This window comes from Helianthus annuus, chromosome 15 (genome assembly GCF_002127325.2).
Source record: "Helianthus annuus cultivar XRQ/B chromosome 15, HanXRQr2.0-SUNRISE, whole genome shotgun sequence".
Taxonomy (NCBI): domain Eukaryota; kingdom Viridiplantae; phylum Streptophyta; class Magnoliopsida; order Asterales; family Asteraceae; genus Helianthus; species Helianthus annuus.
Window position 1 is genome coordinate 33,432,315 of NC_035447.2, and position 14,063 is coordinate 33,446,377.

A 14,063-nucleotide genomic window follows, 5' to 3' on the forward strand; every position below is an offset into this window, starting at 1 on the left:
AAGAAACGAAAGGTTTAGGCTCAAAGGGGTTAACTAGGGGGATTTTGGGTAGGTGGTAAAAAAAATGAAAAATAATGGTGTAGAAAGAAAAAACGGTTAGTCCTAATGCCTCCATCATTTACTTACTTGGGTTTAAGTTGGTAAGGACCGGGAATGAATCGTCGTGGCAAGTTCTAGAGTTGTAAGAACCAAGCGGCTATTCACAAAAGAAACGAAAAATGAGCATTTAGTCTAAAGATGTAAATTTGTATGCTCAATATAGGCTCAAAACTCACTTTTGTGGGAATGGGTTTTTAATGTGATCAAGTATATATAATCAAATTTTAACTAGACTTGTTATGCCGTTTCATAATTTTCTTATGTTGGTTCTTGTTATCAGACGCTCTCGGTTGTAAATTTAAAAAAAATATATAACCTTATTAATCTTGTGATTCCTAACTTAAACTTTAGACAAGTAAAAAAAAAATAAAAATTTTTGTAAAAAATTTGGGGTGTTTAGCGGTTCCAATAGAGTTTTGTGTAAGGCTTATTGTTAGGACTTGCAAAGTTTCAAAGTGTTAGCTTCCCCCCCACACTTAAATTACACATTGTCCTCAATATGTCCCAAAAATAAATTTTTAGGTTGATTGGATGTGTAATGTGGTGTTAAAAAGCAAAGATTTATGTTACTGGCAGTCTGGACACGGCCCCGTGTCCGTTGGACACGACCCCGTGGTGAACTGCCAGTATCGAAAACTTACAGAAGATGAACACGGGGGCGTGTTGGTTAGACACGGCCCCGTGTCTGGCAAATAATTACAGGTCAGTAACCAAACAGCAGGTCTGGGAGATGAACACGGGGGCGTGTCGGCTGGACACGTCCCCGTGTGGAAAGTCTGTGAGCCTGAAAAACAGGTTTCGTCTCCCGGTTTCTCCATTTTGGGCCTGTAAGTGCTAAGGTTTAGCACTCTAACCCTTGCATTGTACCTGTTTCATCACTCAATACCACACCAAGCAAACATAAAACATCCTACATTACCACAGTTATTTGTCTCCAAGCATAAAGTAGAAAAATAAAACGGAAATAAAAAGTAGTTCAGGAAAGTAAATTGTTCAACAAGTGGCACGCATGCCATAAATTGTTCGATAGAAAAGGGTACTTAAACCTGTGGGCTCACCACCAACCCGCTCCTTGTTCCTTCAAGCCTCCTACTCCATGTCTTCATCGCTATCCTCACCTCCACCCCCATGCCCCGCCATATACTCCCGGATGCTACCGATATCATCTTGTATATCGTTGATGTTGCGCTCAATAGCTCCGACCCGGTGGTATGTGTTGTTGGCGAGATTGTAGGTGTTCCTGGTACACATGAGGTTTTCCTGCAAAAGATCATGTAAACTTTGAAAGTTAGGAAAACCGCCTCCTTGTGAGGAGGATTGACCCGGATCGCCATGGGGTTGGTACTGGTATTGGGGAGGTGGTGCATGAAGAACTAGGGCCTCCTGTGGGTTCCATGCATAGCCTTGCGTTCTTTGGAAGCTCACGGTCCCGTCTTCCGCCTCATAAAGCAAGTTCATGGCTCGGCAAATGTGGTAGTCAACTCGTCCCGACCACGGACTTCTTTCAAAGGACCTTGGAATGTTCGTGAAGTGCTTGAAAAGACGGTACACCCATCCCCCAAAGAAGATAGGTGTTGGAGCTCGAGCAAGGCGATTGAGATGCATGTTTCACAACAGGAGATATGGAACATCGAGAGGCTTCTGGTTGTGGATGCAGTGAAGGACAACCAAATCTTTTAACCCCACAATGCCACTACTGTCGTGACGCTGGTTCAGCGAGTAGGTGAGGAGCCTGTGAATGTAGCGGTATAGCGGATCCCTCAGTTTGGTACTCTTAGTGCTGCTAGGGTTGTAGATTCCTTCACCGATTTGAGCCCATGCGGCTTGACGTTCGGTCTCATCCAAGTCTCGTAATCCCCCAGTGTTCTCCTCATTTCCCGATTCCTCTTCACCGTATAGTCCTATTATAGATCCAAACTGTGCCATGGAGATTGAGTATGTTGTCCCGCCACACCGAAATGTGACCCCTTCATTGTCAAATGGGTCACACCTTGAATTGAAAGCGAAAGTACTGTAAAACTCCATTGTGCATTGATGCACTGACCGAAGCCGAGTGTTCAATGCAACTGCTAGTGGCCCTGTCACGATGTTGTTGAATCGATCTAGTTGGTTCACCATGGTTAACAAGTCCGTACATGCTCGCCTAGGGTACTCCTCGGGTCTTGTTTGGAGTATTTCATATCGCGCCCTAGCATCGAGTTCGCTTGCATTGAACCTTGTGAACTTTGACATCTGAAAGAATACACCAGAAGTTAGTACGAAACAAAGAGATTTTTAAAGAAACTGCAAACAGTGGGCTGGACACGGCCCCGTGTTCAGTGGACACGGCCCCGTGTCCAGGCGTTTGTAACCCAAAAACTTCATTTTTCGTCCCGGTTCCGAAAACCTGAAATTTTTTAGCCCAATAGTTGCGGTTTCCCCCGAAAATGAAACCCTAAGTGTCGTTTTTCCCAAAACAAACCATTTACCCTTCCGATTTCGTCTTTTTCGGTTCAAAAACAAGGGTTTGGGGTTTTAGTAGGAAATCGAACGAATCTATCAACAATACATGTTTATTTACTTTCTACTACACTAATCTAAACTACTACTAACAGATTGCATCAAAAATTTGAAGTTCAATCCGGATGAACACGAAGAACCCTAGATTTTTCCCCAATTTTTTGATGTTTTAATTACATGCAAGTAACTAATCTAACTACTAAAGATGATAGAATCATACCTTGATGTTGTTAAACGTGGTAGTGACGTCGGAAATCTGCGGAAAATCGCCTGGAACCAGAGCGTTTTCGGCAATACGGGGCGTGTGGAATGAGGTAACTGTTATGAAAAGAGGGTTTTATCCCGACAGTTGCCTCGACACGGCCCCGTGCCGAGCAAGGGTTTTTTTTTGTGCTCGTGTGCATGCCCCTTTTTCCGAAAATGGTTAGAAGACTTACCGGTTGTTTTTGACGTACACTTGCCTGTTCGTAACATGTCGGGTATGATGTTGAGTTTATTCGTTAACCGTTTGAAGCGAGATCTCCTCTTCCTCATCCTCAATGGATCCTCGGTAGAGTTTCAGCCGTTGGCCATTGACTTTAAATGGTATCCCATTTCGAGCTTTAATTTCTACAGCACCGTGAGGAAAAACATGGGTGACGGAAAAAGGTCCTGACCACCTAGATTTTAGTTTACCGGGAAATAATCGAAGTCGTGAATTAAACAATAGAACTTGATCTCCTACCCGAAATTTATTAGACTTAATATATTTATCATGTAAATTTTTCATTCTTTCCTTATAAATTTCAGAGTTAGAATATGCATAATTCCTTAGTTCGTCTAATTCATTCATTTGACAAAATCGATTTTTACCGGCAGTTTCTAAGTCTAAGTTTACATTTTTTATTGCCCAGTAGGCTCTGTGAGCTATTTCTACTGGCAAGTGACAACTTTTTCCATAGACGAGCTTATATGGGGTCGTGCCTATAGTGGTTTTATAAGCAGTTCGAAAGGCCCATAAAGCATCGTCTAATTTGTCGGCCCATTCCTTTTTATTTAGTCCTACGGTTTTTTCAAGTATTCGTTTTAAACCTCGATTAGTCACTTCGGCTTGCCCATTTGTTTGAGGGTGATACGCTATTGAGACCCGGTGATAGACCCCATACCTTGTTAATATTTTTTCGAGTTGATGATTGCAAAAATGGGTACCTCTATCACTTATCAAAGCTTTTGGTGTCCCGAAACGAGAAAATATTTTTTTCAGAAATTTTACCACTACTCTTCCATCATTTGTTGGAAGAGCTTCAGCCTCCGCCCATTTAGACAAATAATCGACTGCCACAAGTATATATTTGTTTCCTCTTGACGGTGGGAAAGGTCCCATGAAATCGAGTCCCCACACATCAAAGATTTCACAAACGAGAATGCCATTTTGAGGCATTTCGTTTTTGGAAGAAATATTACCTGATCTTTGGCAAGCATCACATGTCTTTACAAGGTTTTGTGCATCCTTGTAAATGGTTGGCCAATAAAACCCTGAATCAAATACCTTTCGTGCGGTACTCGCGGCACCATGATGTCCTCCGTATGGACCTTCATGACAGTGACGGAGAATTCTTCGTGCTTCATTACCATGGACACACCTTCGGATGAGCTGGTCGGCACACATTTTGAAAAGATAAGGGTCTTCCCAAAAGTAATGCTTTACATCAGCAAAGAATTTCTTTCTTTGATGATGCGGCCATCCTTTGGTGACTATACCGCTAGCTAGATAATTAGCATAATCGGCATACCATGGCTCTTGTCTACTCTCCATCATTTCCAAGGACTCGGTGGGAAATTTTTCATTGATTTGCTCGTCCTTGGTCGCTTCCAAAGCTGGGTCTTCTAGGCGTGAGAGATGATCTGCAGCAGTGTTTTCTGCTCCTCTTTTGTCCTTGATTTCGATGTCGAATTCTTGGAGGAGTAGAATCCATCTGATCAAACGGGGTTTTGCATCTTGTTTCTTGAAGAGGTACCTGATGGCTGCATGGTCTGTATAGACTACAGTTTTAGAAAGAACAAGGTAAGAACGGAATTTATCAAAGGCAAACACTACTGCTAGTAATTCTTTTTCTGTAGTTGTATAATTTTCTTGTGCATCATTGAGCGTTTTATTAGCATAATAGATTGGGTGGAAATGCTTTTCTTTTCTTTGTCCCAAGACTGCTCCAACGGCAAAGTCACTTGCATCACACATGATTTCGAAAGGAAATTTCCAATCGGGCGCTATCATGATAGGTGCATTGACTAGCATTTCTTTTAGGGTTAGAAATGCTTGATTGCATTCCTTGTCAAAGATGAAAGGTGCATCTTTTTCAAGTAATTTTGTTAGAGGTCTTGAAATTTTTGAAAAGTCCTTGATAAATCTTCTATAAAATCCGGCATGCCCTAAGAAACTTCTGATTGCTCTTACGGAGGATGGTGGAGGTAATCGAGAAATAGTTTCTATTTTTGCTCGATCAACTTCCATTCCTTCGCTTGAGATTTTGTGACCGAGTACTATTCCCTCTGTTACCATGAAATGGCATTTTTCCCAATTAAGGGCAAGGTTAGTTTCCTCACATCGGGATAGCATTCGTTGAAGATTATCGAGGCATTGGTCATATGAGTCTCCAAAGATGGAAAAGTCGTCCATGAAGACTTCCATTGTCTTTTCTATCATATCATGGAAAATGGCTACCATACAACGTTGGAATGTTGCAGGTGCATTACATAGACCGAATGGCATGCGTCGATATGCGAAAGTTCCGTAGGGGCATGTGAAAGTTGTTTTCTCTTGGTCTTCTGGTGCTATCGGTATTTGAAAGTAACCTGAAAAACCATCTAAGAAACAATAAAATTTATGACCGGATAGTCGTTCTAACATTTGATCAATGAAAGGCAAAGGAAAGTGGTCTTTCCTTGTCGCTTCATTTAATCGCCTATAATCTATACAAACTCTCCATCCTGTGACGGTTCTTGTTGGTATTAATTCATTTTTCTCATTAGTTATTACCGTCATACCTCCTTTCTTTGGGGCTACTTGGACGGGACTTACCCACGGACTATCGGAGATAGGGTAGATTAGTCCGGCGTCAAGCAGCTTGATGACTTCATTTTTAACCACTTCTTGAACATTAGGATTCACTCTTCGTTGTGGTTGAATTACTGTTTTGTAGTCATCATTCATTAAAATTTTGTGCGTGCACATGGAAGGACTTATTCCTTTAATATCTACAAGCTTCCAAGCGATCGCGTTTTTGTGTTTTTTAAGGAGATTAACTAATTTCTCTTTTTCTATGTTACTTAATTTAGAAGAAATAATTACAGGTAAACCACCATCTTTGTCTAGAAAAGCATATTCCAAACCTTTAGGAAGTTCTTTGAGCTCAATTGGTGGGTCTTTAGAAGACACCTTATTTTGTGGCTCATCTAGATCAAGAACCTTAAAGGTTTGTTCTATGGCGATCTCTTCTTCGACAAAGTGGTCATCTTCTTTAGTTGTATCGGGTGGTTCAGCTTCATCTTCAATTAGGGGGTCATTATTGCCAAAAGGATATTTCATTGAACGCTCAAGATCTATGCTCCTTTTGAATGCCCGTAACTGAAGAGGTAGATTGTTGAATTTCCGGTTTTTCAAAGCCTTATGAGTTTGTACAAAAGGTTTTCCCAAGACTAGAGGAGCGTCATCAAGGATGACAAAGTCGGTTGGGATTACCATTTGATTTGTTTGAACCAAAACATCCTCAACTACACCGATTGATTTTATCACTTTTCGATCGGATAGAAAAATGGGTATTTGAAGTGGAGTAAAGTCACTAATACTTAATTTTTCAAAAATGTAGTTAGGCATTATGTTAACACAAAGATCTTTATCAATGGTGATATTACTAATAAATGAATTTTGAAAGAAACATGGAACCGGTGTAATTTTGTTAATTTCAAAAGGATCTTCTTTTATTAGCGAAGTTTGATCATTAGTTAACTTAACACTCACTATTTCTTTGATTTTAGCACTAGTGTTTAACTCTTTTAAAAACTTGGCATGAGGGGTTACTAAACAATGATTTTCGAAAGTAGGTGACAAGAGATTAATTTCTTCAAAATTAGACTCTTCTTGTAATTTAACGTTATTGGACTCACCTTTTTCATTGTTTAACTCATGTGTCGGTTTTTCACTTTCTTGTTCTTCCATTTTTACATTTTGAACTATCTCTACGTTATTATTACAATTTAATTCTTCTCTTGCGCGGGATTCCTCTTCCCTTGCGCGAGATTCTTTCATGTAACGTTCGATAGTTTTAATGTGTTCTAATATCCTATTGGTCACTTCGGTGAGAGAAAACGAATTTGGATCCTCAAAGCTTGAATCCGGTTGTTCGATCCTTGGCTCCTCATAGTACTCATATGAAGTAGATGGTTCATACCATTGTTCTTCATTGTAAGCATATGATGGATAAGGGTCAAAACTTTGTTCTTTATAGTACTCATATGAGGTGGGTTGTTCACGCCATGGTTCCTCATAATAAGAGTATGAAGGTGGTGGCTCATATCTTGAATCTTCAAAGTATGAGTATGAAGGCTCATACCTTGGTTCATCAAAATATGAGTATGAGGGAGGAGGTTCATACCTTTGGTCTTCATAGGGTGTGTATGAAGTTGATGGCTCGTACCTGGGCTCCTCATAATGGTTGTATGAATTGGATGGTTGATATGAGTTATTATATTGAACCGAGCGTGTGTTACGACAATTAGCGCAATAATTACTCCTATAATCATCCTCATCATAGGTGTAGTTGTAACCTCCTGAGTATTGACTCATAAGAATCACTCAGCAGACCACAACTGAGTCTCGGGACCAGAAAATAAAATAAAGACGGAAACAAAAGCTGGACACGGCCCCGTGTTTGGTGAACACGACCCCGTGGTCAGGGTCTGTATCTGGGCGTTTTAATTAAAGTTACTGGTCACGTTGGACACGGGGGCGTGTTGAGTGAGCACGGCCCCGTGTTCAGACTCTATATCTGGGTATCTAACTAAAAATATGCAGCACGGGGGCGTGTTCAGCGAGCACGGCCCCGTGTTCAGGCTACTGTAAATGCAAACAAAGCTAAAATGCAGAAAAATTTGCGCGCGTTTTGAAAAGGTTTTGAAAAACTGATTAGGCCGTTGATTTTAATCTTTCTTTAAATCCTTGTGTCCCCGGCAACGGCGCCAAAAACTTGATGCGTGTGTAGTGTAATATAATTTAGATATATAATTAAGCCCTTTTTACACCTTTAGCCAAGTTTTAAATTTATAAAACACGATATTCACTAACACTAAACACACATATGGGCAAGTGCACCCATCGTGGACGTAGTATAGTGTTGGTAAGATACCGAGGTCGTCCAAGGACACAAGAGCTTTTAGTACCGGTTTATCCTCAATGTCTAATCAAATCAAAAAGTTAGAAAAAATGTTTTTAAACTAAGAAAATAAAAACTAAGTAAATGCTGAAAAATAAAAATAAAATAAAAACAGATAGACAAGATGAATCACTTGGTTCCGACTCGTGTATTAGTATAACCTTTGATTATTTTCGCACTTTTGCACTTGTTTAAGAGATTATCTTAGTTATTGTAGTAGGCCCCTCTTTTGAAGGCGACGTTACCCTCAACCCAGTAGTTTGAGTCAGCAAGGATACAATCCTAAAGGGTTGGATTATTGGAAGATAATAAATTAAGTTATTAATGCAAATTATGGTAGGCCCCGCTTTTGGCGGTGACGTTACCCTCGGCTAAGTAGTCTGAGTCAGCAGGGATACAGTCCTAAATAGCCGGGTTATAGTATTAATAGTAGTTAACTTATGAGGGGGTCAAAGAGTTTGGATCCCCGCCATCCAATACCTATGGGCATTGAAGGAGATCCTACTAAATTTGACCCAGGTCCCTTGCAGGACCTCTAAACGCTGAACAAGGGCAAGACCCTTACCAAACTGTTCCCTTAACCCCCGACCAGGTAGCCAACATACCTCCATATAGACCGTGGAGATATCAATGATGAAAATCTTTTATTTTATATAGACAGTAAAATAATGCCAAGACACCACGGACAAACGATAAGGAAAGATCACCTTCAACATAAGCAACTAGTTATTAAAGTCATTAATACAAAACCAAATAAAAAGTGCAAAAGATTAAAAATAAAAAGTATTATACTAAACACTTGTCTTCACCAAGTGATGTAAGAGACTTAGGCAAACATGGCCTTGATTGTCAAGAACTCTTACTATCAATCTTGGATCCCGAGACGACTCACACACTCTACGATGGACAATGGATGATGGTGGTGGATGATGGTGTTATGGTGGTGGTGGGTGGTGGATGAAGTGTGAGAGAGGTGGTGTGCCAAGGGATGGATTGGAATGAAACCAAGCACTCCTATTTATAGGCTGAACAGAAGGCTGGGCACGGCCCCGTGTCCGCTGGACACGCCCCCGTGCCCGTCTGACACTCTCTCTCTTCATTAATTGTAATTCGCAATTACAATTAATGCGCCTGCTGTACTTTCGCCACGCCCCCGTGCTCACTGGACACGGCCCCGTGGCGGGCAATAGAAGCTTCTATAGGCTGAGCACGGGGCGTGTTCAGGCTTCTGTTTTCTCTTCTTTGCTTGGGAAGATGCCGTTGAGGGTTCGGGCAGTCTACTTTTATTCCTTTTCTTGTATTTTTGTTAGAATTAGCTGTCTTTTTGCTTCTTTTGTGAATTTGAGCTCATTTCACCCTGAAAATACAAAAGGAAGACAAAAACACTCTTTTTCCAACATTAGTACTTAAAAAGGGTTAGTTTTATGCCTTAATTGATGTCATTTATATGTTGCATTTTACACACATCACCATGCACTCCTCTGGTGTTTTGGCGGTCATCAGATTGCCACCAGCAGTGGTGTTCAGCATATTCCTCGTAGCGGGCGTTACTCCATAGCAGAACTTCTCAACTAATGCCCAATCCTCGAATCCGTGATGAGGACACTTGAGTAACAACTCCTTGAATCGCTCCGATGTCTCATAGAAAGACTCTCTCTCCTTTTGGCGAAACTCTTGAATCATGCTCCTCAGACGAGCAGTTTTGGAAGGAGGAAAGTACTTGTCTAAGAACTTGTCTTTCATCCCAGCCCAAGTGGTGATGGATCCCGCAGGGAGGGATTCCAACCAAGCATGGGCTCGATCAGCAAGTGAGAATGGGAATAGACGCAGCTTGCAGCCGTCCTCGCTGACGCCCTGCTCCTGAAACGTATCACAGATAGCTAAAAAGCGAGAAAGATGGACATTCGGGGTCCTCCGAAGGTAATCCATGGAACTGGATGGTGTTCGTAACCATCGTGATGATCTCAGGCGAAATCTGCCATCTATTAACTCCGATAGCGGGTCGGGTAATGCTGGATCGAGCATTGGCCGCGTTCGGCCGGGCGTAGTCTGCGACGACTCTCCTAACTGGGGCCTCATTGTCACCCATAGTGGAAGCAGAAGATGGAATGTGTACCTGACTATCTCGAGGTGCGAAGGCGCTCGTGGAAATATCGCTCGGGCTCAGACGAAGCAACAAACGAAGGTGGCCCCTGTGAGCGAGTATGGCGCATACAATGGCAAGATTACTAATCTAAATACTAAAGCAAATCTAACCCTAAAGGCACAAATTGCAAGCAAAAGGCACCTAAAGGCAATGGAAATCTAAAAAAGCAAGTAAACAACTAGATAGACGACTCGGGTCGTTCTCTAAAGTGCCAGTGTCCCCAGCAACAGCGCCAAAAACTTGATGTGTGAAAATGTGTATATTAAATTCGAACAAGTTTTAAAAATGGAATCACAACCTAAACCACACACAATCGGCAAGTGCACCGGTCGCAGTGTAGTGTAGATGGCAAGACCGGATATCAATCCGTGGACACTATATGCAAACTCTAGATAATGAACCTTTGTCGAATAAAAAGTCAATTTTTAAGTTTGATTTGGAAGTGATTTTTAATAATCAAATAATAACTAAATTAAATAAGAGGACGTATGAAACAAAGCCAACAAACGAAGCAAACACGCGAGCAAATTGTGATCAAATATATATGAGATAAAGGCTACCTAGGTGTCGAATCCCTAGAATCATGCAATGCTAATGTGACAATGATAACGGTCAAATATCTATTTCCCTCAATTGACCCCCCGCTAGAGATGTCCCAAATGAAGAAGCAAGACTAAATGTGAAGTGCTAGAACGAACCGGCTTGAGCTATAGATACCAAATCCTACGAAGATCAAGCAATGAAAGCAACTTACCCCCAAAACCCTCAAATCGCAAAGCAAACCCAACTTTGATAATTGAAATCCTAGGAAACCTTAATTACGATGCAATAAACGAGCCCGAGCTATCGATCACCCAATCTACCCATCAATAATTAGCTAATAACCTAGCTTACCCTAATCGTCTTTCGAGCCACAAGATGAGGATGCAAGTTTTAATATAGTGATTTTAATTATTAGTCAACTTGGTCAATTTCTCAACACAATACCTAACCCAAAAATCCTAAGATAACCGAATTAAATTAAATTCTAAGTCTAGGGGGAATTTCTTCGTGCCTAAACTGCTGAATTTATTGACTAATAAAATAACCAAAACATACCAACATGCAATATCAAGATCAATATCAAAGAAAAGTTATGTAAATCACATCAAATAACCGAAAACATGTCACAAACGCATTACAATCCTCTAGTTTATCAAAACCTAGGTAGTTAAAAAGTTTAGGCAATAATCATAACCACTAAAAAGAAACAAGTCTCAAATAATAAATAATCCATAGCAATCAAGTTCAAAAAACACAAAGTTATTAGAACTGAATATAAACTATTTGCAAACCCGAACTGGAATCTTGATCGTGGCTTGAACCCTCAAACCAATTAGCTTTTTTTTTTCTTTCCTCTTCTCTTGATCGCCTCTCTCTTTTTTTTTCTGTTCGTTGCCCCCTTCTGTCGACCTCCCAACAATAAAAATCCTTGCTGCCGTCAAACTCTATGGTAGCGTTTGGTACGAAGGAATGGAAGGTGGAATGGAATGGATCATTCTAATGGAATGAAAAGAAACATGTTTGGTTATCATGTGGTAATGGAATGGAGCATTCCAAAGGAATGTAACTCCTTACAAATATAATAATTTTCATTCCTTGCTATGTAGGTGTTTTTTTTCCATTCCTTCAAGTAATGGAAAGAAAAATGTTGTTGTTGTTGTTATTATTATTATTATTATTATTATTATTATTATTATTATTATTATTATTATTATTCATATTATTATTATTATTATACTTTTATTTGTATTTATATTTATATTTATTAATATTCATACTAATATTTATATATATCAAAAATCTATTATTAATTTTTTTATCATTAATATATTATTATTATTATTATTATTATTATTATTATTATTATTGAGGCAATTATATTTTAGTCGTTTTTAATACAGTTGTGTTTCGTTACATCATCTTTTTTTGTTTATCAAATTGTACAAAGTAATGATTCATTCTATTCACATATGAGTAACCAAACATCACAATGGAATGGAATGATCCATTTCATTCCGTTGTCTATTCCATTACCTCGTCAATTCCATTCTCTCATCTATTCCATTACCTCATACCAAACAAACCCTATATATGTCTTTGTTTCGAATAGAATATATGTAATAATCAACCTCCCTAAAATTCACGTCGACTTAAATTTCCATCTCATGGCCTTTTGGGTTTTTAGATAATCAACACAATGTATAAAACATTTGTTCACAAGGCCCAAAGTCAAACTCAATATAAACTTGCTGGACATAATGACTTTGGCGGCCCACTCCTTCTCTACTTGCTGTTGTCTTGCTTTTGTCGTATATATGGCTCAAAATATGGCATATCTTCTGATGTGTCTTGTTATCCGCAGAAAATAGATGCAATTCTACTCTAGTCATTGGCGCCTTATTTTGTCCAACTGGCTGGTTATTTCTTATTACTTTTATTTTGCTCTATTGGCACCAGAACCTGGTCCAACACAAAATAATACAATATAACACTAAAAACTAAATAAAACAAATAAAAACTATACAATAATTATACATTTTACACGGGGCAAATATGTGTATTTTACCACACATCAGGTTCTCAGTGGTGCTATCGAAGAAATTGCCTTCAAGGGAGTCTTATGAATGTAACCACTGTCCAAATGCAAACCAGTGGGTTCAACATTTGTAGTGGCTGCTCCACTTGAACTACTGACAGGAATTACTTGTAATTCTTGCAGTGTAACCTCCTCTGTTGTTGCTGGGATAACAGAGATATCAACATCAGACCCAGTCACTTGTGGGAGTATATTCTCAGTGATAGGTGTTTGAGAAGAACTGGTTTGTGTCTGAGTAATACCAACTGTATGCAACAAGGGTATCATGGATTGTGGTAATATGGATGGTGAGGGTGAAGGGGTTGAAAGAGACATGTCCTTGGGATTAGGACTGTGGAAGATGGATCCGAGTGGGTCCAGAGCTTCATATTGTGGGGTCCCTGTGTTTACAACCTGATCCTTTTGGGAGTATGCAGGAGGAGTTTGAGGCAAGGGTTGAGATCTTTCTTCCATCTGCTGTGAGGAAGTAGCAACAGTGGTTATTGGTGACTTTTGTGCTGTCACTGGCATTGACTCTGGGATCTTATCTTCCAGAGGTGCCTTTGGTTTGGGTTTGGTGGGCTTTCTGGATATTTTCTTTTTGGTCTTTTTAGTGGTGGCAGGTGTGGGTTTCAAAACAGTGGGTGTGCTGCTTTGATCATCTGGAGCAGTGGGCTCAGCAGCAGATACCTGAGGAGCAGTTTCATCTGCTAAATTCTGCTCAGGCACCTCTGCTTTTGTTTTTATTGGTGCCAACATTCAAAAGAATGTTTTAGGTGTTAAACAGTTTATTTTAAAAGAAGCACCTTGTTTGGGCAATTCTGCATCTTCCTTTACAAATTTTTGTTCAAAAAAGTAGCTTAAAAATCTTGGAAAGAGCAGAAATGCTTTATTATCAACGTTTTTCACCAAATCATCAAATATTTCCTGGGAATAGTTAAAATTTTCATTGTTTAAAATGGCATACCCCAGGCATTGAATTTTTGATGGTATTTCATTAAAAGATGTTGTTTTATTAGAAACACACATCAATAGAGTGTGAAACAAAAATCTAGGTGCAGAAGGGAAATAACCCTTTTGTAAGGTATCCCTTTTTGGTTGCTCTCCATAGCCCCTGTTCATGAAATCCTTTTTCAACTCAGTTTTAGAAAATGAGGTTTTACCTTTCAAGTCATCGAGTTTGAAGACTTCAGAAATAGATTGTGGAGCGATTTGAATCTTCTTACCCTGTATCGAGGAGTTGATGGCTGTGACGATGTCTCCTTGTTTTTCAAGGGTGGCATTTTTCCAGAAC

The 14,063-nt window shown here is 39.8% G+C and overlaps 1 non-coding gene across 1 annotated transcript; it reads left to right on the forward strand.

The window, feature by feature from the left end:
* The first annotated feature begins 9,594 nt into the window (after window positions 1-9,594).
* On the forward strand, window positions 9,595-9,701 carry LOC118487689. The gene has a single exon (XR_004882632.1). It is a non-coding gene; the product is annotated as a small nucleolar RNA R71 (small nucleolar RNA).
* The last annotated feature ends 4,362 nt before the right edge of the window (window positions 9,702-14,063 follow it).